The sequence below is a fragment of the Misgurnus anguillicaudatus genome, chromosome 24 (assembly GCF_027580225.2).
Source record: "Misgurnus anguillicaudatus chromosome 24, ASM2758022v2, whole genome shotgun sequence".
Lineage (NCBI taxonomy): Eukaryota > Metazoa > Chordata > Actinopteri > Cypriniformes > Cobitidae > Misgurnus > Misgurnus anguillicaudatus.
In genome coordinates this window covers 29,050,001-29,060,927 of record NC_073360.2, presented here as the reverse complement: position 1 = coordinate 29,060,927, position 10,927 = coordinate 29,050,001, and the positions used below count along the sequence as shown (strand labels likewise).

At 36.4% G+C, this 10,927-nt stretch overlaps 1 long non-coding RNA gene across 1 annotated transcript in view; it reads left to right on the top strand.

The window, feature by feature from the left end:
• The first annotated feature begins 5,459 nt into the window (after positions 1-5,459).
• LOC141361697 (uncharacterized) overlaps positions 5,460-10,927 on the top strand; it is a 12,628-nt gene continuing 7,160 nt past the window's right edge. The window contains exons 1-2 of the long non-coding RNA XR_012367869.1: positions 5,460-6,356; positions 7,814-7,889. This is a non-coding gene — a long non-coding RNA (uncharacterized lncRNA). The remainder of the gene's footprint in view (positions 6,357-7,813; positions 7,890-10,927) is intronic.

Below are 10,927 nucleotides of genomic sequence, written 5' to 3'. Positions count from 1 at the left end.
CTTCTGCATGCCAGAGACTCGAGCACAGAGAGAGAGAGAGAGCGCGCGCGCGCGAAAAAGAGAGAGAGCGAGCACGCGCGCGAAAGAGAGAGACCTGCACCTCACTGGTCTAACATGTGCAGGAATCCCAAGTTGACAACGGGCACTTAATATATTACGCGGAATAGAGAAATCTGACTGTTACTACTGACATTTTATTTCACGGTAAGTTACCACGGACCAATCAGCAGACATGTAACGTGCAGAGTGATTGGCAGAAAACCTGACAAGTTACAAAACAAAATGACATTTTCAGCTCATCATGAACGCGAACATTGGAGGCCCCTGAACTTCGGAGGCCCCTGGGCTTGAGCCCAGGTAAGCCCGTGCATTAAGGCGGCCTTGTTGACAGAACTTCTCAGCGAACTCATTCTTCCAGAAAGTTTTTAGAAAGAGCTTAAAGCCCTTCCTGCAAAATAATTTTTTTACTTAATCCTTATATTGAGCTAATAACAGCAAAATACTGGTGTAGAACTGTAAAATGACAACCTGATTGAAGATTTCCGGCTTTTACAGTTTGCAACATAAAACCACCTTCAGATATTAAACAATCACAGGAACCAAAATGCTTTTATTATCCAATAATATATCATCATGTGCAATAATGTCCCTTATTTCAGCTGAAATGATATACAGTAATAATGATCATCATTATAAAGTTCAGCGTGGTCATTCACTAGTGGGCTTTTCTATGATTTCCTTCAGCTGAACTGGAAACCTGACCGGTGACCATGCAGACACAACGAAGAGTAGTACTGTAAAATAAAATGACAGCATTTGCATATATATATATATTTTTTTTTTATATAATCTTTTTCAAGGACGGTCTTTTTAAACTTTTTAAAAGCAGACCGCTTCAGATGGATTATTTTATATAATCACTTCATCCAAATTGTCATATTGTGTGCTAGCGAATCAGAATGAGAGATGAGCTGATCTAGAACAGGAAACAGCAGCTATGAAGACATAAATTATTCAGATTATTCAATTAATGCAATCTCTGATCCCAGCAAATGTAATGAACAATCCTCTGGCTGTCCGTTGACTTGTTACTACATGGGTGTGATTTTCACAAATCTGTATTTAGGTCTTTATTGTTACTGCGTTTTAACACGTGATTCTGATCAATCCTAAATTTCAGATGTCCTAATGACAAACATTTGTTACATGTTAGGTTAAAGCAGATAAATGTTTAAAATAATAATAAAAAATGTTTTATTGGTTATATTGATATATCCACCGCCATATATCAGATGACAAACTGTCTACATTGGCATGGTTTGATGGAAAATATACAGTAGTTTCTTACTAATAGAGATTGCAGGTGAAATCTTAGTCAGACCGACAGCCATGTTACCTCTCAAAGGATTCAAAGGTGATTATGGATGGATTATGTATTTAGGGGAATTAATAACTGCCAGTCAATTTCTTTTCCTCCTAATAGACTGGTACCAATTGTATTAGATTAAAGTCTTAAATTTAAGCTCCAGGAAATGACATTTCCTTAAGCGATACAGTACTCATGACACATGAACAAATCAAATGGTGTTTAATGGTTCAATTTTCATTACAGGAACTGGCAGTCTGTCAGGGTTAACATGTCTCAGTGAGCATATTCACTGGGTAGAGATGCTCAGTTGTTAAAAGTCACACCACAAAATAAACCGTCAAGTAAATCAAATAAGTTGTAAAATAGGCAGCATTCTCTGCTCTCAAGTGGTAGTGGCGTGTCGGCCGTCGGCGCTGAAACCTCGCACACTCGCGCTACAACGATGGATGCTCGCGACAGGGTTGCCAGGTCCAAGAAAAATGTCCAACCCAGTGACAACTTAAAACCCGCCCAAAAGGAATGAAAACTAGCCCAATTTTTACATTTGTCCAATCACAGTTGAAAACTGCGGAATTACAACAAAAGGCTGTAAAATAAACTCTTACATTACTTTTAATGTACTTTCCAATTGAAAATTTTCTTAATGCACCTAAAGTGCTCTATTTTCATACACTATTCTGGTCTAAATATACAAAAAATATACTTTAGTACTTCTTAAGATTATCTTAAGAACATCTAAGTGTACCCAACCATGCCATTTTGAGACAGAATATGAACTCTGCCCTTTTAACATACTACCTCTGTATTTAATTTTTTTATTTAACTTGAAAAGATCATGCAAAGATGGGTTCACATGGTCTGTAAATATCCTCTCAGTATAGATGTAACTTCTTACGTTAGGTAATTTCTTGTTTCTGACGTGATATTAAGAGCAAAACGCCCCCCTCCACTCACTTTTCCACTGACTTCCTGTTTACTGATGTTGCAGCGGTCCTTGGGTTGACAGGTATTGCTTAGGGGATTAATGCACATTAGGAAAATAAAGAACGTTCATGATAAACATTTTCCCGGCCGCAGCACATTATAAAACTAGCCCAAAAAATGTTCGAAAAATACGAAATTTTTCCGCAACTGTATTTTCAAAATAGTCCAATTGTGCGGGAAAACCACAAACCTGGCAACACTGGCTCGCGATTGTGTTAGGGGAGGGGCCATGCGCGGAGGCTCAAGTGCGTCATTGAGCCACCGTTTTAACCCTTTTAAGACAGAGGTGTTCAGTACTACATAGTTTCCAAACTTTTTGGCGTGTTTCAGCAATACATTTCTGACATTTATAATGAGTTTAAAACACAATTATCAAGACTGAATTTACAGTAAATGAGTGACCGGATCTCATTGATTTCAATGCAAGCATGGCAACTTTCAATAAACGTTTCATTAAACATTGTTAAAGCTGCAGTCTACGATGTTGAAAATCGGTCTAGAAAGCCTGAGACGGTTAGAAAATTTTAAAAAACTCATCCCGCCGCCCTGTGCTACCTGATCCCTCCCACCGGGAAACCACCTGAACAACGTCACTCATTCAACGTCACTCATTGATCACTGGTAGTAAACATCAGAACAGAGATTTACCGAGCAGTAAACACATAAAGGCTTGAAGGAATGAACAATTACAATTATGATTGTAATTGACGTTATTTACTTTCACAACAACGTTTGGCATACGTTTCCCCTCATGAGCTTCAAGAAATGACTTTATAAATATAATTACTTTGACCCGTGATACGCGATGCTAAACGGCTAACATTCCAATGCCGACCGGCAGCATCAGCATGTAGTCAGATTGATAATATCATATTTATGTAACACCTCACACAATCTTTGTAAATATAATTATTTTGACCCGTGATACGCGATGATAAACGGCTAACATTCCGTAAAAAAGATATTTATGTAACACCTCACACAATAAAAGTATAAATAAGTGCGTACCTGTTCAACAAAAGTCTGCCGTGTCGGCGTCGGTTTTCAGCCCCAAATCTCCCTGAAGCTTCCTCCAAAGGTCAATGGCGGACCATATATTGATTCTACTTAGAGTCCGGCGGTTTTCACATTTTTTTAACCTCTGCTCTTTCTTCAACAGACTTTTTGAGATTTTCTTCCAACCTTTACTGTAGGGACAAGCAGGGGCTGCTTGCTGCTGTCGTTTAGTTTTTTTTCCATTAGTGAGATGTTGCTGCTTCGCTAGCTACCATACACTGACACAAATTTCATGTCGCTGGCAGGAGAGGGGCGGGGTGGTGTGCGATGGGGTGGAGACGCGAGCACGAGGTGGATTTTCAAATGTAGCAGGGATTGGATGAGAGCAGTTAACCAATGTAAGCTGTCCGGCCGGACAGTTTACATTGGTCAACTTATCTGCTACCATACACCCAATAGACTGAATGGATTTTTTAAAAAAAAAAATTCTCTTCATATTGTTAGGATGTTACTGTAGAACCATAACCAGCATCTAAACGAGGTTATTAATAATGAACAATCTTTGAAATCGTAGACCATAGCTTTAAGTTATCTCGTCGATTAAGAGAAAACGCTTCCCTGAGAATTTTTCCACCCCAATTCATATTTTCGCCATACACTAGGTGGCGATCTTACCCAACTTAAACACTGATGCATTCACTCAACACTAAAAACTCTGTGTAAGTTCTGAATCTGATCTCTAACAAAAGTCCTCTCGAAAATGGAATTATCTCAGCTTTTTGCTAAAAATTTTGACAGGTGATAAGAGAACAAATGAAGGTAGGATGATTTTTTTTGTTTGAAAGCGGAGGGTCTGTTCTTTCATTTGATTATTTTATGTTTATTTAAAGAAGAACATTTTTCTGGAAGGCATTGACGTAAAACTAAAACTGGGTTGCAACATAAAAAAAAAAACCGCTGATTGGGAAAGAGTTAAGCATACATGCTTCCAAGCATATTTGATCCACACTTCAACAGCACGATATAAATGTTTTCAATATTTTTGCTCCCTCGCCAGGTCTTTCGTCGTGTCTGATAGAGTAAATATTGGTGCAAAGCAGGGCGAAGGCGAACTAAAAAGACAAACCTTTTTTCTCCTGCAATCTTGAACGTAGAAACTCATCGTCAAAAATACGACATATGAATGAATGTGAGACTGTGCTGCCATCTACTGACAGTTTTGGCGTGCTTGTCTGTGTGTTACTTCTCTTGTATGATTTTCTTAATTCTTGCTAGTTGCTAAATGCTGTTAAACTCTACTGAATGTTAATAGCTCTGCATAAATCTGGATAACTCTGCATAAACTTTCCTGCAAAGTTTGCAATGGTCTTTCAACAATGCTTGTTAATAACAGTGGTTGTGTGGCAAAATATGCATAATAACCGTTTGGTAAAGGATTTAATATCGTAAGCTCAATTAAAGAGAGTCTTTGGTTGATTTTTATAATGTCCCAAAAAGAAACGGAATTGAACTCTCTTATTTTCATAAATGTCAACATGCATGCATATTTTTGAGTAAGAAGCAAGCATTCTACCTGACCACTAGATGGCGTCATATACTCACTTAACCAACCTTTATTATTTAATTGTCAGCTGCATAAACTTGCTGTTCGATGGTAAAAAAGATGCAGATTTGACTTTTTTTTCACTTTTTGATGACTTTTTTTAACATATTGCTTTTCTCACATTGATCTGTCTCAGCTATACAGTTTAAAAACATCAATTTTTTTGTGAATATTAACATTTTCATCATACTCTCTCTCTCTCTCTCTCTCTCTCTCTCTGTCTCCCAGAATGTAAAGGATGACAGGCAGTCTGTGTGGAGGCTGAAGCACTTTAGTAAACCTGTAACCTCTTTTCAACATAGGCTACTTTGGTCTATAAACCGCTAGACAGGTCTGTTTTGTCTTAAATAATATGTTTAATAAGTTCTTAGTATTATCTCTTTTTTTTGTGTGTGTGGGGGGGGGGTCATTTAAAGATAATTATTTATTACAAAATCATAAAGCTTTCCTTTTTTCCATATTATTTACTTCATTACTGGCAACAATTACACTATACTATCCTTTGTGAATGTCTGTTTTCTTATAATTTGTAAAATACACCATCACATGATAGTTGTGTGGATCATTCCTAACTCAAACCTAAGTGAAATCCAAGATAAACACAGAGGTGCGTCGAATTGTAGTGTTTAAAAACCAGCACGCTTGGATCACCGATGTTTCACGGAGCTTAAAACAAGTGCTTCATTTCAGCTAATGAAATTAAAAAGAAATTCTTTATGCATTGCTCATTACAGACTAACCTGGTTTAAAGAGAGGTCCAAATACACCAATGATGTGTTTTAATGTGATGTGCTATCTTTAACATTCAAATTTTTGGTTTGTCATAACTACAGTTCAATATATACAAATACTTTTTTATTCATATTTAATATTTAATGCAAGTATTTATATAGCAGTGGCTGTATGTGTATCATCAGCCTGTATGTAAATGATGTTGATTAATTATCTGATTTGTTGTAAAGTTGGGATTGTTTCCTTCATCCTGAAATTCATGCAGCTACACAACAAGGGCACTTCACACGTCAAACACGTATGTGACTGCGGCTCACTGAGAAATAACATACAGTACATCCTCCACGCACAATATATCCTGTTGTGCCACTAATATTTCATATTTTCTTTTATGTGTTATTGTTATAATTTGTATTTAAATAAAGATTTGCTCTTTTTGGCCCTTGCATGTGGCCTTTAATTATGCAAAGTTACAGAAACAAATGTATTTTTGTATTACGGAAAATGTCTGTAATTTATTGTGCCCGTTATTTTACTGTATTTTTCCATTACGGTAATTTTACAGTTTTTACGGATTTTTTTTACAGTGAGAGGCGGCCCACTTTAAGGAACAACTCTGACCAATCAGAAACATGGAAGAAAATACAAAGGATCAATTTAGTATGGATACAGGTAAATACCATACTTGTACAGTCAGATGTTACTAAGAAAGAGATGCAATGAATGTCTATTTTGAAAAAGCTGAAATATTAGCCATGTCTTTTTGGCCACGTCATAATCTTCCAATTATCGTCTGTGTTAATATGTCCAAACATTTACAAAATTAAATTGTGCAGTAATTGAATTGAATTTCCTTTATTTCAATGGTAAATTTGTATGTAAAAATCACACTTTTATGAAGCTAGTTAGCGTTCATAAATCACAAATTGGTTGGGGCAACTGTCTCCAATGACCGCCTATCTCGGCATAGTAATGACAGAACGCGAAAGACAGATCATGTCCTGGGTCATCCATCATGACTGGCGGCGGCTAACCAGTGTAATAATCAGGATTATTATTTATAATTAGAGGAAGTAATTGATCACTCCTCGTCGGACGGGTGGCTCATTAATTCACCTGGGCCTGCTGGGATTGTTTCGATGGGTCCTGTTTCAAGCGCTTCATCTGTGTCACCGTCCACCGGAATACAATTCTGGATTAGTCCGTGCATGTGTCGTTCACTTCAAAACCTCACGATAATCATACAGCAATTGTACCAGTCCAGAAAAGTGACTGGTTATTGATTCAAATCCTGTGTAGTGCGTCATATGACCACTTGTCCAACATTTAAATTACTCAAATGAATTTTAAACTTTTATGCAAATAATAAACTGCATATATATGATATAACCACAAATAGTTACATTTAGGGTCACGATTATGAAATTTGACTGATAAATATCACGATTATTTGCCTGTTTTAGGGCTTTGCTGGTTATGACGATTAATTGTCTGTTTTATTGCTTTGACATTTAATTCTCATACATTTTGTTTGTTAATGAAATAATTGTTCACACATTATTGTGATTATTTAAATTAAATCTTTTTACCTAGCAGTGAATATTAATACACATAACACTATTTTAATTAAATAATTAAAAGTAATTATTTAATGATAATAGTTCATACTGCTTATCAAAGTTTTGCAGCATTTCTTTGAATTCTGTTTTTCCACAGTATTGAATGGTTTTGCAATGTATCGCATTACACTGTCAGTTAAGGAACGCCATCTAATATTGTCTTGTTTATACAGGCGCTACAGCTCCCCCTTGTGTTTTTTAGAGAGACGTGCAATCATTGTGGTGATATGAAATCATCACAATGAGGTCAAAACAATCGCGATGAGATGATTATTTAATCATTGTGACAGCCCTAGTTACATTCATGCATTTAAGCCAAAGCAAGTGCATTCAATTTGAAAGAAATATCATATGGATTTAAGTCAGTATGTGTGGGGACCGAACCCATAACCTTTGTGCTGATAACACAGCGTACTACCTGTTGAGCTACAAAATACTATCGTCGGGTTTGTTGCTCAAAGACACACCACCAAGAATTTTCCACCATTCGTTCTCTCTTTTTATGTCCAGGATCTTTTGGAAGTTTTGGTACCTTGTACACCCTCCTCAGATCCAAAGCCTGGCCAAGAACGACCCCCATGCCCGGGTGAGTGACGTTTCTCCATTCTCGCAGATCTTATAGGAGGATTATGACCCTGCTGTTTATCTTGGAAGATGCTAAAGTGCTGTTGCGCCCCACTCACAGTTAAGACAAAGTTTTCAACCAGTGCTAAAGATATATTATACATTCAGACGCCGCTTCATATTAATGTGCACTAATTTATGCGAGAGAGCCTCTCTTTCTCTGTGTGTGCGAGCTGAGAGTGCAAACATTATTAAAGGGTTAGTTTCACCATCACAAACACACTGCAGAGAACAAAGGCAGTGTGTTAATGTATCCAGTGCTCACAGTCAGCTGGTAATAATAGAGACATGTTACTGTTAGAGCGTTGCCTCTCTCAGGGCCTCGTGTGATCACGCATACTGACAGCGGTGTCAATCAAACGCCCTGCGATCAGCCACTGAATATGTTATTAGTATGCCAGATACGAGGTCACATTCCAGTTAAGTGCGCGCCTTTCAGAGTTGTGATAATATTTGGTGCTTGTGTATTTTCAAAATGGAGCAATAAATGAAAAGAAAACACCGCTGTGGGATATCGCAATGGAGTTGTGCAGAAGTCTGCATGTGACTTTATCTTTCAATGTTTAGCTTATAGAGACCAGAGCTAGTTGTCACATTGTTTATTTTCAGGATTTTTTCTTAAAAAGTCATTTCTGTAAAGAAACACATGAGAAGTTTGGATACAAAGAATATACTAAACATTGAACACAAGTTGACAACATACACCCAATAGTGGCATAACATTATAGTTTTACATATATAGCTTTATATTTTACATTTATTCATTGAGCAGATGCCTAGGTAAACAAGGTGCATAAGAGGCAAAATACCAAGTATATGATCTTCAAGATGGACTAATGTAAGACAAAGATGTAACTTTTGAGTAACATTTGGAAATGTTAAATGTAAAAGAAAGTTTCTGAGTGATGTTCATCAGACATTATTGAATGATCTTGTCTGCCAGTTTAGCTTTTTAAAACTGTTGATTATGTCTGGGTCAGGTGTAGCCTATGTACAGTATTGATGTGTCTGTGCTTGCTGGAAAACATAGATTTTGATTTTCTGTATGCATTTACCTTCACAACATAGTGACTGGTTCTCCGTTCTTTCTATAGATCGACCGATATATCTGTTTTCCTGTATTTTCCTGCTATTAAGGCATTTGCCATTATTGGATATCGGTTTTGTAATATCGTATTGGCCATCTTGTGGCCGTTTTGAGAATTGCGTGCTGGACACCATTTTGCATTTTGGCTAATGTTGCATTCACACCAGCCGCGTTTAAGGCGTTAAATTCGCGTCTACTGTGTCTAGTTTGCCGCTTGAACATTTTGAGTTGACTTGCTTTATTCGCACATGAAAGCTGCGCGTAAAATTCTAGTCATCGAGACATTCACGCGGAAATTCGCATCATGGGAGGGCTTCCTGTAATCACGTCACTACTAGAGCAAGCTCCTGACTGGTTAATGCGGCGCGTTTTCCCACCAATGTTTAAAATTTCAACGTGGCAACGCTCAATTTGCACTATTCGCACAAACTAGACGCACAAATGAGGCGGAATCGCATCAACCGCGCAATGCTACACGCCTCATTCGCGCTGCGAGATCTCCAGACGCGCGTCAATGCGTCTTTACATTGACTTAACATTAAAATCACTCGCGCTTGTAGCTAACGACATAGCTTTACATGAATAAAACAGCAATGAATAAATGCTTGGTGGAATTAAAACACTGGATTAAATTAGTTTTTTTGTGATTTATGCTTATTAGTAGCCTCGTAAAATCACGTTCATATTGCTGTTCATTTACCAGGTTCAAGTCTGAAGCACAGCCACCACATGTTAACATTTACCAGATAAAATCTTTTTGCTAAAAACATTTAAATAAATGTCTGTGGATATTAATTCATTATTTATTTCCTCCGCGAGCTATCGCAGTTTTACGTCCCTCAAAGCAAAACAGAAAAGAGTCTTTTTTGCACCATTCTATCATGTAGGGTCCCTTCATTCAGTTAAAGTTTTATTATATGAATGAAAGAAGTCGCAATGAACATTGTCTTCTTTCTAAAAATGTCTGAGTTATTTTTGACCCACAATGGATAAATATCGGACCGAACACATGCTGGGCTAAAAATGAATCAATGCTGGGTTAAAAATTACCCAATGTTGGGTTGTTTTAATGCAACCATGGGTTATAATAACACAGCAGCTGGGTTAAAACAACCCAGCATTGGGTCAATTTTAACCCAGCGGTGTGTTATGTCTAATATTTACCAATTATGGGTCAAAAATAACACAGACATTTTAGTGTGTTGGTATTTCTGATTACATCTGAATGGATTTTTACAAGATTTGCATTTTCTATTTGAACAAAAAATTTGTTTTTGAAGGGGCAAATGCATGCAGGAAAAATTTAATGCATATAAATGTACTAAATACTTTTTTTATAAATAAATAAAAGTTATATGTAAATGTAAATTAAAATCGAGTTTGTAAAACTGCAATGTTTTAATAAGTAGGAATGTTTAGGTCACAGTTGTCTGCTTCTCTGATAAATTAAAATTCTTTATATAATAATTAATTATTAAAATAAAAATGTAAAACAGTTTAGAGATATAGAAATGGATGTCTATTAATTAACTTATATTTTAATAAATAAATTAATATACAGTGGAGAAATAGAATATATATATATTTTTAAATATGAAAATATATTTTTATATCATATTTTTAAAAAGTTTAATAATTCATTTTAGTGTTCATGGCATGTGGTGCTTGAATATATTTTAGACTTACAGGGTGATGTGAAAATAAAGACCCCAAATACCCAAAAATTCTGTTTTTTTTTTGTCACCAACTTAAGTGCATTACAGTGATTATTTCTTTATTTTGTCTTTTTTTGACCAATTCAACTCTTGCAATTAACAGCAAGTTGTGCATCAAGCCTTTACACTGATGCAGGGTTGTGAAAATACATTTACACATTTGGCAGACACTTTTATCTAAAGCAACGTATTGTACAG